Source organism: Nerophis ophidion, linkage group LG06 (assembly GCF_033978795.1).
Source record: "Nerophis ophidion isolate RoL-2023_Sa linkage group LG06, RoL_Noph_v1.0, whole genome shotgun sequence".
Classification (NCBI taxonomy): domain Eukaryota; kingdom Metazoa; phylum Chordata; class Actinopteri; order Syngnathiformes; family Syngnathidae; genus Nerophis; species Nerophis ophidion.
The window spans coordinates 13,834,012-13,851,511 of record NC_084616.1 but is presented as its reverse complement, the minus strand read 5'-3'; the positions used below and the strand labels follow the sequence as shown (position 1 = coordinate 13,851,511).

Here is a 17,500-nt window from a genome sequence, read left to right as displayed (position 1 = left end):
AAAATGTCATGATCAACAACAGGTGCGTGAGTCAAACCCATGAGACAGGTGAAACTAATCAGTCGCCACGGCGACAAAACAAACAAGAGTGCAGAAAAGCAGGAACTAATGGAGTCTAAAACCGAACAGAACATAACCAAACAAAATCCAGACCACAGAACATGACATACTTAGGCCTACTACGCTACTGCTGGCGGTACTCTGTGTTTTCGGGGGGAAAGAAAAAACACAGTTCTAAATCAAATAGTCTAAGCTCGTTAGCATGATTGATTGGGAACAGCTGTTTTAATCAAGGAAACAGATGAAAAAAAACAGCAGTTGGTTGGTGGAAAATCACAAGGAAGACAAAAGAGCTCCGGCTGCTCACATGTCAGGGAAGGACTCTGAGGACGTGGTTCAAAGTTTTCAAAATCCAAGGCGCTACGGTGCAAAAGTATTTTTTTTAAAATAACAACACTAAAACTGTACAAAAAAATAACAACACTAAAACCTGTTGAAATGACCCCCAAAAAAACTTAACTGCGGGGACCTACTGAAAAACATTTAAAACTGGCTAAAACTTACAAAAAACAACAGTATAACCTGTTGAAATTACAAAAAAAAAAAATAAATAAAAAACTGGTGAAACCTTCTTTTTTTTTTTACAAACTGGCTAAAGTCTACCAAAATTTAAGACCTGCTCAAACAGACAAAACAAAATCCTAAAACCTGTCGTTACGAATGAAAATACATATTAAACATACTGGAACCTACAAAATATAACAACACTAATACTGTACAAAAAAATAACAACACTAAAACCTGTTGAAATGACAAAAAAAACTAAACTTTATTTCAGGAACCTACTGAAAAACATTTAAAACTGGCTAAAACCTACAAAAAATAACAGTATAACCTGTTGAAATGACCCAAAAATTAAAAAAACAAATTAAAGACTGCTCGAACCTACTTTTTTAAAAAACTGGCTAAAGTCTACCAAAATTTAAAACCTGCTCAAAAAGACAAAACAAAATACTGAAACCTGTTCTTATGACTGTAAATACGCATGAAACCTACTGGAACCTACAAAAAATAACAACAGTAATACTGTACAAAAAAATAACAACACTGAAACCTGTTGATATGACCAAAAAAAAAAACTTTACTTCGGGAACCTACTGAAAAACATTTAAATCTGGCTAAGACCTACAAAAAATAACAGTATAACCTGTTGAAATGACAAAAAAAAAAAATTATAATAATTTAAAAACTGTTGGAACCTACTTTTTTAAAAACTGGCTAAAGTCTACCAAAATTTAAAACCTGTTCAAACAGACAAAACAAAACACTAAAACCTGTCGTTATGACCGAAAATACACATTAAACATACTGGAACCGACAAAATATAACAACACTAATACTGTACAAAAAAATAACAACACTACAACCTGTTGAAATGACCCCCAAAAAAATGTTTAATTCGGGAAACTACTGAAAAACATTTAAAACGGGCTAAAACCTACAAAAAATAACAGTAATACCTGTACTAATGACAAAAAAATAAATAAAAAATTAAAAACTGCTGGAACCTACTTTTTTTAAAACTAGCTAAAGCCAACCGAAATTTAAAACCAGCTCAAACAGACAAAACAAAATACTAAAACTTGTCCTTATGACTGAAAATACACATTAAACATACTGGAACCTACAAAAAATAACAACACCAAATACAGTACAAAAAATAACCCTAAAGCCTGTTGAAATGACAAAAAAAAAACCTTTACTTCAGAAACCTACTGAAAAACATTTAAAACGGTCTAAAACCTACAAAAAATAACAGTATAACCTGTTGAAATAAAAAAAAAAACTGCTGGAACCTACCTTTTTTTAAAACTAGCTAAAGCCAACCGAAATGTAAAACCTGCTCAAACAGACAAAACAAAATACTAAAACCTGTCGTTACGACTGAAAATATGCATTAAACCTACTGGAACCTACAAAAAATAACAACACTAATACTGTGCAAAAAAATAACAACACTAAAACCTGTTGAAATTACCAAGAAAAACAATTTTTACTTCGGGAACCTTCTGAAAAACATTTAAAACTGGCTAAAACCTACAAAAAATAACAGTATAACCTGTTGAAATGACAAAAAAAAAAAAAAAAAAGAAGAATTAAAAACTGCTGGAACCTACTTTTTTTAAAACTAGCTAAAGCCAACCGAAATTTAAAACCTGCTCAAACAGACAAAACAAAATACTAAAACCTGTCGTTACGACTGAAAATACACATTAAACATACTGGAACCTACAAAAAATAACATCACCAAATACAGTACAAAAAAATAACCCTAAAACCTGTTGCAATGACAAAAAAAACAAAACTTTACTTCAGGAACCTACTGAAAAACATTTAAAAATGGCTAAAACCTACAAAAAATGACAGTATAACCTGTTGAAATGACAAAAAAAATTTTTTTTAAACTGCTGGAACCTACTTTTTTTAAAAAAACTGGCTAAAGCCAACCTAAATTTAAAACCTTCTCAAACAGACAAAACAAAATACTAAAACCTGTCGTTACGACTGAAAATACATTTTAAAACTACGGGAACCTACAAAAAAATAACACTAAATCCTGTCGAAATGACAAATAACCCTTAAAAACTGTTGGAACCGACTTAAAAAATGTTTTAAACTGGCTTTAAACTACCGATATCAAAAACCTTTTCAAACAGACAAAACAAAATACTAAAACCTGTTGCTGCGACTGAAAAACACTTAAAACCTACTAGAACCTACAACAAATAAAAACACTAAAACCAATTGAAATTACCCAAAAAAACAACAACTTTAAAAACTGCTGGCACCTACTTTAAAAAAAATATTTAAAAGTGGCTAAAACCTACCAAAATCTAAAACATGCTCAACCAGAAAAAACTAAATACTAAAACCCGTCATTGTGACTGAAATACACTTAAAAACTACTGGAACCTACAAAAAAATAACACTAAAACCTCCGGAAAAAACCTTTAAAAACTGCTGAAAACTACTTAAAAAAACAACATTTAATACTGGCTAAAACATACCAAAATCTAAAACCTGCTCAAACAGACAAAACAACATACTAAAACCTGTCATTGCGACTGAAATAGACTTAAAACCTACAAAAATTAACACTAAATCCTGTCGAAAATGGCTAAAAAAATCCTTAAAAACAGCTGAAACCTACTTAAAATAAAATTTACAACTTGCTAAAACCTACCAAAATCTAAAACCTTCTCAAACAGACAAAACAAAATACTAAAACCTGTCATTGCGACTAAAATAAACTTATAACCTACTGGAACCTACAAAAAGAAACAACACTAAAACCTGTTGAAATTACCCCCCCAAAAAATCACCTTCAAAACTGTTGGAACCTACTTAAATAAACATTTAAAACTGGCTATAACCTACCAATATCAAAAACCTTTTCAAACAGACAAAACAAAATACTAAAACCTGTTGCTGTGACTGAAAAACACTTAAAAGCTACAAAAACCTGCAACAAATAAAAACACTAAAACCTGTTGAAATGACCCCCAAAAAATAACTTTAAAAACTGATGGTACCTACTTTAAAATAACATTTAAAAGTGGCTAAAACATACCCTTAAAAAAAGCTGGAACCTACTTAAAAAAAACTTTTACAACTGGCTAAAATCTACCAAAATCTAAAACCTGCTCAAGCCGACAAAACAAAATACTAAAACCTGTCGTTGTTACTGAAATACACTTCAAACCTTCAAAAAAATAACAATATAACCTGCTGAAATGACCAGAAAAAAACACTCTCAAAACTGCTGAAAACTACTTTAAAAAACATTTAAAACTGGCTAAAACATACAAAAATCTAAAACCTGCTCAAACAGACAAAACAAAATACTAAAACCTGTCGTTGCGACTGAAATACACTTAAAACCTACTAGAACCTACAAAAAATAACACTAAATCCTGTTACAAAAAAAACCCCTTAAAAACAGCTGAAACCTACTTAAAAAAACATTTAAAACTGGCTAAAATCTACCGAAATCTAAAACCTGCTCAAACAGACAAAATGAAATACTAAAACCTGTCATTATGACTGAAATAGACTTAAAACGTACTGGTATCTACAAAAAAATAACAACACTAAAACCTGTTGAAAGCAGCAAAACAAACCCTTAAAAACTCCTGGAACGTACTTAAAAAAACATTTAAAACTGGCTAAACCCTACCAAAGTCCACAATGCATCACAAGCAGGTACCTCACTCTCACAGATATGTCACCTGAACACACCCCTTCTCGCGTGCACTTGAACGCACCGCCGCATTTTTTGCACACCGTGAACGCATCATCATCATCACCACCCTGCAGATGTTTTTTTTGTTTTTCTTTGTTCTTTTAAATACACTGCGGAAAACGTGTTTGGGAAGCCAAAAGTGACACCCGTGAGACAGGTGACAGAGAATCCAAGGACCAGCACCAAGGACATCCTGGTGAATCTCAAGGCCAGGGAGATTTCGCCGTCTATGGTCCGTATTGTCAACAAACGGTTCAGAGAATCTGGAGAAATCCCTGCACGGAAGCGGCAACGCCCGTGACCTTCGATCCCTCAGACGGTACTGCATCAGTGTGTAAAGGATATCACCACATTGGCTCAGGAACACTTTAAAAAAAACACCCTTAGTAACTACTGTTCGTCACGACATCTGTAAGTGCAAGTTAAAACTCTACTATACAAAGCCAAAGCTATTTATCAACAACACCCAGAAACGCCGCCGGCTTCGCTGGGGCCGAGCTCGTCTAAGATGGACTGATGCAAAGTGGAAAAGTGTTCTGTGGTCTGACGAGTTCACATTTCAAATTGTTTTTGGAAACTGTGGACGTTGTTTTCCCCGTACCAAAGAGGAAAAGAACCATCCAGACTGTTATAAGCGCAAAGTTCAAAAGCCAGCATTTGTAAAAACCTGTTGAAATTACCAAAGAAAAATCTTGAAACTGCTGGAATCTCCAAAAAAATACATTTCAAACCTGCTAAAACCTACAGAAAATGAACACTAAAACCCTGTTGAAATGACCAAAAGAAAACCTAAAAACGGCTGTAACCTTCTTAAAAACATTTAAAACTGGCTAAAACCTACAAAAAATAACACTAAAACCTGTTGAAATGAAAAAACAAAACAAAAAAATGCTGCAACCTACTAAAAAACATTTAAAAAGGGCTAAAACATACAAAAAAATATTACTAAAACCTGTTGAAAAGACCATAAAAACCTTAGAAACAGCCTGAACCTACTTACAAAAAAAAACATTTAAAACCTACAAAAAGAGAACACTAAATCCTGTTAAAATGACAAAAAACAAAAAACCTTAAAAATTCCATCCATCCATTTTCTACCGCTCATTCCCTTTGGGGTCGCAGGTGCCTATATCAGCTACAATCGGGCGGAAGGCGGTTTACACCCTGGACAAGTCGCTACCTCATCGCAGGGCCAACACAGATAGACAGACAACATTCACACTCACATTCAAAAAACATTTAAAACTGGCTAAAACCTACAAAAAATAACAGTATAACCTGTTGAAATGACAAAAACAAAAACCTTAAAAACTGCTGGAACTTACTTTTTTTTTTTTTAAAGTGGCTAAAGCCTACAAAAAATAACAGTATAACCTGTTGAAATGACAAAAACAAAAACCTTAAAAACTGCTGGAACTTACTTTTTTTTTTTTAAAAGTGGCTAAAGCCTACCAAAATTTAAAACCTGCTCAAACAGGCAAAACAAAATACTAAAACCTGTCGTTACGTCTGAAAATACACTTTAAACTTACTGGAACCTACAAAAATAACGACACTAAAAACTGTTGAAATGACCAAAAAATATCTTGAAAACTGTTGGAACCTGCTTTAAAAAAATATTTAAAACTGGCAAAAACCTACCAAAATCTTAAAGCTTCTCAAACAGACAAAACAAAATACTAAAACCCGTCGTTGTGACTGAAATACAATTAAAACCAACTAGAGCCTACGAAAAATAAAAACACAATTGTGTTGGAATGACCAAAACAACTTGAAAAATGCTGGAACCTGCTTAAATTTTTTTTTTAATTGGCTAAAACCTACCAAAATCTAAAACCTTCTCAAACAGACAAAACAAAATACTTAAACCTGTTGCTGCGACTGAAAAACATTTAAAACTTACTAGAACCTACAAGAAATAAAAACACTAAAACCTGTTGAAATGACCAAAAAAAACCTTTAAAAAAACATTTAAAACTGGCTAAAACCTACCAAAATACTAAAACCTGTCGTTGTGACTGAAATACAATTAAAACCAACTGGAACCTACAAAAAAATAAAAAACCAAAACCTGTTGGAATGACCAAAACAACAACAATATGAAAAATGCTGGAACCTGCTTAAAAAAAAATTCATAACTGGCTAAAACCTACCAAAATCTAAAACCTTCTCAAACAGACAAAACAAAATACTAAAACCTGTTGCTGCGACTGAAAAACATTTAAAACCTACAAAAAATAAAAACACTAAAACCTGTTGAAATTACCAAAAAAACAACTTTAAAAACTACTTAAAAAAACATTTAAAACTGGCTAAAACCTACCAAAATCTAAAATGTGCTCAAACAGACAAAACGAAATACTAAAACCTGTTTTTGTGACTGAAATACACTTAAAACATACTGGCACCTTCAAAAAATAACGCTAAATCCTGCAGAAATGACCCCCCCAAAACTTTAAAAACTGCTGAAAACTACTCTAAAAAAACATTTTAAACTGGCTAAAATCAATCTCAAATCTAAAACCTGCTCAAACAGACAAAACAAAATACTAAAACCTGTCACTGCGACTGAAATACACTTAATAACTACTGGAACTTACAAAAAATAACACTAAATCCTGTCGAAATGACAAAAAAACTCTTAAAACAGCTGAAACCTACTGTAAAAAAAACCCCATTTAAAACGGGCTAAAATCAACCAAAATCTAAAACCTGCTCATACAGAAAAAACAAAATACTAAAACCTGTCATTGCGACTGAAATACACTTAAAAAAAACCTACTGGAACCTACAAAAAATAACACTAAATCCTGTCGAAATTACCAAAAAAAACTTAAAACAGCTGAAACCTACTTTTAAAAAAAACATTTAAAACTGGCTAAAATCTACCAACATCTAAAACCTGCTCAAACAGACGAAACAATATACTAAAACCTGTCATTGCGACTGAAATACACTTAAAACCTACGGGAGCCTACAAAAAATAACAACACTAAAACCTGTTGAAATGACCAAAAACAAATTAAATAACTGCTGGAACCTACTTTTAAAAAAATATTTAAAACTGGCTAAACCCTACTAATGCATCACACGCAGGTACCTCACTCTCACAGATATGTCACCTGAACACACCCCTTCTCGCGTGCACTTGAACGCACCGCCGCATTTTTGCACACCGTGAACGCATCATCATCATCACCACCACACTGCAGACGTTTTTTTTTTTTTGTTTGTTTGATTTTTTTTTGGGGTCGGTTGGTTTTGACGTCGCGCTGCAACATCCTGCTATAGTCAGGGTCTACGGACTAAAATCTAGTCCTGGTCCTACCTTGCGTCCCTGCTGCCTGCAGACCACCGCCAAGTAGTTGACCGACTGCGGCGTCCTGCGCTGCCGTCCTCCGGTCCTCTCGTCCCCGGCACTTCAGAGCTTCCTCCGTCGGGACCAACGAGAAGATTTGGTGGAGAGGAGGACGAAGGAGGTCCCCCTAAAAACTGTCGTTGTAGCCCGGGATGAAGAGGAGGTTTTTTTTTTAGAAGAACCGCGGAGCTGTGTGCGCATCAGCTGGGAGGCAAACAGGGAGGGGAGGGGGGAGGAGTGAGAGGGAGGGGGGGAGGGGGGAGAGGGTCTGACAAAGATGTGCCCCCCCCCCCCCATTCCGCCCCCACTCCTGCAGATCGATGCAAGCTCAACATCTCAATCTTCACCAACACTAAAGTCTGCATCGTCATAAAACATTTAACCACTGAATTATTAGTGTTAATCTACATCACAGACTAAAACCTACAAAAAATAACACTAAAACCTGTTGGGGGGGTAAAAAACACCTTAAAAACTGCTTGAACCTACTCTTAACACTGATAAAAAAAAAATCACTTTAGGTTGTACCTGATAAAACCTACAAAAAAATAAAATATAAATAACACCAAAACCTGTTGAAATGACCAAAAGAAAAAAATAAACCTTAGAAACTGCTGGAACCTACTTAAAAAACATTTAAAACCTGCTAAAAACCTACAAAATAATAATAAAACTAAAACATGTTGAAATGACCAAACAAAACCTTAAAAAACTGCTGTAACCTACACACAAAAAAAAGGATTGAAACCTGCTAAAACCTACAAAGAAATTAACAATAAAACCTGTTGAAATGGGAAAAAAAGACTTAAAAACTGTGAGAAACTACTAAAAAACATTTAAAACTGGCTAAAACATACAAAAAATATCACTAAAACCTGTTGGAAAAAAGAAAACTTAGAAACTGCTCGAACCTACTATTTTTTTTTTCAATCTGGCTAAAACATAGAAAAATATAACACTATAGCCTGTTGAAAAGACAAAAAAAAACTTACAAACAGCTGGAACCTATGTACAAAAAACTTTTAAAAACTGCTAAAACCTACAAAAAATTACACTACAACCTGTTGAAATGGAAAAAAAAAACTACAAAAAAATATATATCACACTAAAACCTATTGAAATTACCAAAATAAAAAATAAACCTTAGAAACTGCTGGAGCCTACTTAAAAAACATTAAAAACCTGCTAAAAAACCTACAAAAATAATAATAACACTAAAACCTGTTGAAATGACAAAACACAACCCTAAAAACTGCTGGAACTTACAAAAAAAAAAAAAGATTGGAACCTGCTAGAACCTACAAAAAAATTAACAATAAAACCTGTCGAAATGAAAAAAAAAACTTAAAAACTGCTGGAACCTACTAAAAAAACATTTAAAACTGGCTAAAACATACAAAAAATATCACTAAAACCTGTTGATTTTTTTTTTTTAAACTGCTCGAACCTACTATTTTTTTTTTTTTAAATCTGGCTAAAACATAGAAAAATATAACACTATGGCCTGTTGAAAAGACAAAACAACAAAAACTTACAAACAGCTGGAACCTACGTACAAAAAACTATAAAAAACTGCTAAAACCTACAAAAAAGGACACTACAACCTGTTGAAATAGAAAAAAACAACAACCTTAGAAACGGCTGGAACCTCCTAAAAAAACATATTTAACCTGATAAAAACTAAGAAAAAAAAGTTATAACACTAAAACCTGTTGAAATGACCAAAAGAAAAAATAAACCTTAGAAACTGCTGGAACCTACTTAAAAATCATTAAACACCTGCTAAAAACCTACAAAAAAATAATAACACTAAATCATGTTGAAATGACCAAACAAAACCTTGAAAAAACTGCTGGAACCTACTAAAAAAAAAAAAAGATTGAAACCTGCTAAAACCTACAAAAATATTAACAATAAAACTTGTTGAAATGAAAAAAAAACTTAAAAACTGAGAGAACCTACTAAAAAAAAAACATTTGAAACTGGCTAAAACATACAAAAAATATCACTAAAACCTGCTAGAAAAAACCCCCTCCTCGAACCAACTATTTTTTTATTTTTTTTTAAACTGGCTAAAACATGGAAAAATATAACACTATAGCCTGTTGAAAAGACAACCTTACAAACAGCTGGAACCTACGTACAGCAAACTTTTAAAAACTGCTAAAACCTACAAAAAATGACACTACAACCTGTTGAAATGGAAAAAATAAATAAAACAACAACCTTAGAAACGGCTGGAACCTCCTAAAAAACATATTTAACCTGATAAAACCTCCCCCAAAAAATAATCTAACACTAAAACCTGTTGAAATGACCAAAAGAAAAAAATAAACTTTAGAAACTGCTGGAACCTACTTAAAAAACATTTAAAACCTGCTAAAAAACTACAAAAAATAATAACACTAAAACCTGTTGAAATGACCAAACAAAACCTTAAAAACTGCTGCAACTTACTAAAAAAAAAGATTGAAACCTGCTAAAACCTACAAAAAATTAACACAAAAACCTGTCGAAATGAAAATAAAAACTGCTGAAACCTACTAAAAAATCATTTAAAACTGGCTAAAACATACAAAAAAAATCACTAAAACCTGTTGAAATAAAAAAAAACACCTTCAAAACTGCTCGAACCTACCCCCCTTTTTTTTTTACATGGCTAAAACATAGAAAAAAATATCACTAAAACCTGTTGAAATAAAAAAAACACCTTCAAAACTGCTCAAACCTACCCTTTTTTTTTTACATGGCTAAAACATAGAAAAAAATCTCACTAAAACCTGTTGAAATAAAAAAAAACACCTCCAAAACAGCTCGAACCTACCCTTTTTTTTTTACATGGCTAAAACATAGAAAAAAATAACACTATAGCCTGTTGAAAAGACCAAAAAATAAAAAAAAACCTTAAACAGCTGGAACCTACGTACAAAAAACTTTTAAAAACTGCTAAAACCTACAAAAAATGACACTAAAACCTGTTAAAAAAAACAAAAAACTTTTGGAGACAAGTTGCCATGATTAGCAGGAATGTGTCAAACTCAAGGCCACGCCCCTTTACGTGGTTCCTATAGCCTGAAAACTTTGTATGCAAATAGGGCATTTCATCTTTATTGATAAATGTATTTACATTTGGACAGAAAAGAATGATATTCCACGTAAATGCGGATATTCTTTTTTTTTTGTAGTGAAAATTATTTTCTAATTACAATCAGCTGAAGTTGTCATCAGTTTCTTTTTCAGCAATGATACTAACCAAACAGTTGTGTAGCAATATCACAACCACGACGTGGCGCCTCGATGAAAATGAGTTTGTCGCCCCTGGTTAAGTGTAATATTGCCACAATAAAAGGAATTAAGTTAGGACGACAAATTCAATTTAAGAAGCATCAGGATGCCATATTAAAAAAGGTATTTGAATTGGTATGGATTAGACACTTTTACATTGATAAATTCAATTCAGAGTCAAACAGGGCACATTTATCAGAATAAAGTTGGAACAGCACAAGGAAAAAAAGTGTTAATTTTTAAAAACTAATTGACATTATGCATGCGGGTAATAACCTGTGATAAATCATGATTAATCAAAATGCTTAAGCATTTGATTATTAAATTTTTTTAACTGTACAACTTGACGACAGGTGGATATTTAACGATTTGTTTTTTATATCACAAAATAGTTTTGCAATACGGAATAAAATAATATAGCTGGGATGATCAGATCATATTCAAGTTTAAGATATAAATAACAATAATACAGTAATAAAATACAAATACAAAATGATGACAATTGATTGATTGATTCAAACTTTTATTAGTAGACTGCACAGTACAGTACATATTCCGTACAATAGACCACTAAATGGTAACACCCCAAAGAGTTTTTCAACTTGTTTAATTCGGGGTCCACGTTAATCAATTCATGGTAAACAAAAATATCATACAAGTACACAGTGCCAAACTAAATTAATTTTAAACAAATATATATACATATATATATTTCTTAAATAAAAACTGTCAATGCAATTTACGTTAAAGTGAAAATACAGCTTCAACCCTTCAGTCATATTTTTTGCGCTGAAAAACTAACCTGTGATTAAACATGGTTACTCGAAATGCATACGCATTTGATTATTGGATTATTTTTTTTCATGTATAACTTGCTTTAAAATCATAAATAAAGGTGACAAGCAGATACTTATCTATTTGTTTTTATATCACAAAAAATAGTTTTGTGGTACGGTGTACAATAGTATAATTGGCATGATCAGAGAATATTAAAGTTTAAGATATGAATACAAATAATACAATAATAAAATACAAATACAAAGTGATGAACAATATATCAAACAAGTACACAGTGCCAAACTAAGTCAATTTTAACCCCCCCAAAATAATAATGATTAAAAAATATATATATATATATATTTATGTATATATATAATTTATGATCTTTTTTCTTAAATAAAAACTGTCAATAAAAATTAAGTTTAAGTGAAAATACAGCTTTAGCCCTTTAGTCATATTTTTTGCACTGAAAACACTAACCTGTGATTAATCATGCTTATTCGAAATGCATAAGCATTTGATTATTATTTTATATATTTTTTTATATATATATAACATGCTTTAAAATCATAAATAAAGGTGACAGGTAGATATTTAACGATTTGTTTTTATCTAAAAAAAAATAGTTATGCAACACAGTATATAACAGTATAATTGGCATGATCAGAGAATAGAACATTTTAAGATATGAATACAAAAAATACAATAATAAAATACAAATACAAAGTGAGAGAGATAAATAAAAATGAAATGAAAAAAAAATGAAATGAACAATATATCAAACAAGTACACAGTGCCAAGCTAAATTAATTTTAACCCCCCCCCCCCAAAAAAAAAAAAAAATAATATATATATATATATATATATATATATATATATATATATATATACATAATTTATGATATTTTTTCTTAAATAAAAACTGTCAATAAAATTTAAGGTAAAGTGAAAATACAGCTTTGGCGCTTTAGTCATATTTTTTGCACTGAAAACACTAACCTGTGATTAATTATGATTATTCGAAATGCATACGCATTTGATTATTAGATTTTTTTTATGTATAACTTGCTTTAAAATCATAAATAAAGGTGACAAGCAGATACTTATCTATTTGTTTTTAGATCACAAAAAATAGTTTTGCAGTACAGTATATAATAGTACAATTGGCATGATCAGATAATATTAAAGTTTAAGATATGACTACAAATAATACAATAATAAAATACAAATACAAAGTGATGAACGATATATCAAACAAATACATAATGCCAAGTTAAATTAATTTTAACTCCCCAAAAATAATACTAATTTTAAAAAATTATTTAAAAAAAATATATGTATGTATGTATATATATAATTTATGATCCTTTTTCTTAAACAAAATCTGTCAATAAAATTTAAGTTAAAGTAAAAATAAATTTTCAGTCCTTTAGTCATATTTTTTGCACTGAAAACACTAACCTGTGATTAATCATGATTATTCGAAATGCATAAGCTTTTGATTATTATTTTATAATTTTTTTTATATATATAGCGTGCTTTGAAATCATAAATAAAGGTGCCAGGCAGATATTTAACTTTTTGTTTTCATATCACAAAAAAATGGTTTTGCCATACAGTATATAATAATATAATTGGCCTGATCAGATAATATTAAAGTTTTATATATGCCTTTTTTTTCTGTCAAAATTGAAAGAAAGAATGCGTTTAGTAAAAAAATAAAAAATAAAATGATGTATTTTATTAAAACCCGTGTGGCAGGTCAGAACTGGTCTTGAGTTTGTCACCTGTGTAGTAAATGATTACATCATCAAGAAGTGTGAAATAAACAGGCCTTAAAAAAACTTAAAAAAAACACATTGTCACTATAATTCCAGTCAAAACCATAGTTTCTTAACTTAATAAAAAAAAAAAAATCTATATATATATTTTAATTTGACAAACAACAAGTGGAACATGTGCACAGCGTCCGAGTCTGCTCTGCTTCCACCCTTTAACCTCGTTATCCAGGTGTGCTGACGTGACAAATTCACTTTCTTCCTATTCCGCTCGGACTAACGTGTTTAAAAAAAAAAAAAAAAAAAAGTCCACTTTCAGCCGGACTAACCCGAGGAGTTCAGGGCGCCGCACGGAGTAGGCGGAATGGGACCGAAACTGCCCAAAGAAAAGAAAGGTGTGCCAAGCTTGTGGCCTCGTATTGAAAAAAAAAACTGTAATTTCTGCCAAAGGTGGTTTCCTAGTTTTTAATACATTTGCAAAAATTCCACTTTGAAGAAGGCCGTGACATCACAAAATGTGGTGAATCCAGTTCGAGTAGAAGCTTTTAAGTCCCATCTTAAAACTCATTTGTATACTCTAGCCCAGGGGTCGGGAACCTTTTTGGCTGAAAGAGCCGAGAATCCAAATATTTGAAAATATATATCTGCAAGAGCCATACAATATTTTTTTTCGACACTGAACGCAACTAAACGTGTGCATTTTTAAGTGAGACCAATTTCTACAGAATAATAAGTCTCTTATTCTTTGTAAGAACATTGTGGAGGGGGTGTGGCCTGCGGGCCTGCAGCGAAGCGGGGTGTTGCCAGGACCGGCCTCGAAATCAGCGACAGGTGCGTAGACGGCCCATCTGGACCTTGTTACCTAATCACCTGTCGCTATGTTATGAGCAGCAGCCAGGAGGAGAGACGGGGTTGGTGCTGGAGCCAGAGCGCGAGCGAGAACGAAAGAGAAAAAGACAAATGCTGGAAAGCAACTGAGAGACTTATTGAAAAATTAAACAATACTGTAACCCTGAAACAGGCTCTCATGTCAGTTCTTGGTGGTCTGAAGAACCACCAGGAGGACAAGCCCCACACTAACCAATAATAAATAATTAACTTCTTACCATCAACGCAGCTTCTTGAACAGGTGCGGTAGAAAACGGATGGATGGATTAAAAATGCACGAGGATGTTTTATATTTTGAACATCATTTTTAACACAGATTACAAGTGGAATTATTCATTATTTATCGTGTTAAGCAGAGTCAGCTCAAATTTACCTGAGACCCGGATGCGGTCATCAAAAGAGCCACATCTGGCTCCCGAGCCATAGGTTCCCTACCCCTGCTCTAGCCTTTAAATAGAACCCCTTTTTAGACCAGTTGATCTGCCGTTTCTTTTCTGCTCTGCCCCCCTCTCCCTTGTGGAAAGGGGGGGCACAGGTCCGGTGGCCATGGATGAAGTGCTGGCTGTCCATAGTCGGGACCCCGGGTGGACCGCTCGCTACCACCAACCCAACGCCCCCCCCCCCCCCAACCCCCTCTTCCGTGCGTCGGTTGAGGTGGAGGGGGTTGGGTCGGTGGTAGCTGGGTGTATAATGGAGCCCATAAGAGTCAGGATACATGGGATTCTGGGTATTTGTTCTGTCTCAATATTATGTTAAATCCACTATGGACATGACTCTCACTATTATGTTGGATCCACTATAGACTGGACTCTCACAATTATGTTAGATCCACTATGGACTGGACTCTCATTATTATGTTAGATCCACTATGGACTGGACTCACACTATCATATTAGATCCACTATGGACTGGACTCACACTAATATATTAAATCCCCTATGGACTGGACTCTCACTATTATGTTAGATCCACTATGGACTGGACTCTCACATTATTATGTTAGATCCACTATGGTCTAGACTCTGACTATTATGTTATATCCACTATGGACTGGACTCCCACACTATTATGTTAGATCCACTATGGACTGGACTCTCACTATTATGTTAGATCCACTATGGACTGGACTCACTATTATGTTAAATCCACTATGGACTGGACTCTCACACTTATATGTTAGATCCACTATGGACTGGACTCTCACTATTATGTTAGATCCACTATGAACTGGACTCTCACTATTATGTTAAATCCACTATGGACTGGACTCTCACACTTATATGTTAGATCCACTATGGACTGGACTCTCACTATTATGTTAGATCCACTATGAACTGGACTCTCACTATTATGTTAAATCCACTATGGACTGGACTCTCACACTTATATGTTAGATCCACTATGGACTGGACTCTCACTATTATGTTAGATGCACTTCGGACTAGACTTTCACAATATTATGTTAGATCCACTATGGAGTGGGTGTGGGTTCACAGTCTGGTGCATATTAGTAAGAGTGTTATAGTTGTTTATATCACAACCCTCAGTGTGAGTTGGCTGTTGAACAAGTATGCCTCGTTCAGATAAAGGTCGCATCCAAAATGTGACCGGACGGCCGGCACGCATGTAGCATTTTGAGAATCCTGGCGCGATGACATGTAGAAAGGATGTTAGAAGCATTGTCATCACGGCACGCCGTCAAAGTTGATGTCTGGGTGAAAATCGAAAAAATGTTTACCAGGGTGATTTCTGATAGAGACATTAAAATGGGAAAACTATCGGACTTCTCCGGGCGGTTGGCAAGTATGTGGCTGAGCCATATCAGAGTGGTCAAAGAGCCCCTGGACTAGACTCTCACACTATTATGTTAGATCCACTATGGACTGGATTCTCACACTATTATGATAGATCCACTATGGATGAACTCTCACTATTATGGTGGATCCACTATTGACTGGACTCTCAATATTATGTTAGATCCACTATGGACTGGATTCTCACTTTTATGTAAGATCCACTATGGACTGGGCTCTCACTATTATGTTAGATCCACTATGGACTGGACTCTCACTTTTATGTTGGATCCACTATGGACTGGAGTCTCACAATATTATGTTAGATCCACTAAGGACTGGACTCACTATTATGTTAGATCCACTATGGACTGGATTCTCACTTTTATGTAAGATCCACTATGGACTGGGCTCTCACTATTATGTTAGATCCACTAAGGACTGGACTCACTATTATGTTAGATCCACTATGGATGAACTCTCACTATTATGTTGGATCCACTATGGACTGGACTCTCACTATTATGTTAGATCCACTATGAACTGGACTCTCACACTATTATGTTAGATCCACTAAGGACTGGACTCACTATTATGTCAGATCCACTCTGGACTGGAATCTCACTATTATGTTAGATCCAATATGGACTGGACTCTCACTATTATGTTAGATCCACTATGGACTGGACTCTCAGTATTATGTTGGATCCACTAAGAACTGGACTCTCACTATTATGTTAGATCCACTATGAACTGGACTCTCACTATTATGTTAAATCCACTATGGACATGACTCTCACTATTATGTTAGATCCACTATAGACTGGACTCTCACAATTATGTTAGATACACTATGGACTGGACTCTCATTATTATGTTAGATCCACTATGGACTGGACTCACACTATCATATTAGATCCACTATGGACTGGACTCACACTAATATATTAAATCCCCTATGGACTGGACTCTCACTATTATGTTAGATCCACTATGGACTGGACTCTCACATTATTATGTTAGATCCACTATGGTCTAGACTCTGACTATTATGTTAGATCCACTATGGACTGGACTCCCACACTATTATGTTAGATCCACTATGGACTGGACTCCCACACTATTTTGTTAGATCCACTATGGACTGGACTCTCACTATTATGTTAGATCCACTATGAACTGGACTCTCACACTATTATGTTAGACCCACTATGGACTGGACTCACTATTATGTTAGAATCACTATGGACTGGACTCTCACTATTATGTTAGATCCACTATGAACTGGACTCTGACTATTATGTTAAATCCACTA

General features: G+C 33.6%; 1 protein-coding gene across 1 annotated transcript in view; it reads right to left on the bottom strand.

Annotated features, from left to right (window-relative positions):
* Positions 1 to 7,879, bottom strand: part of oprl1 (opiate receptor-like 1) — an 87,200-nt gene extending 79,321 nt beyond the window's left edge. The window contains exon 1 of the mRNA XM_061902709.1: positions 7,632 to 7,879. The gene's annotated coding sequence lies outside the window, so the exon portion shown is untranslated. The remainder of the gene's footprint in view (positions 1 to 7,631) is intronic.
* Positions 7,880 to 17,500: the final 9,621 nt, after the last annotated feature.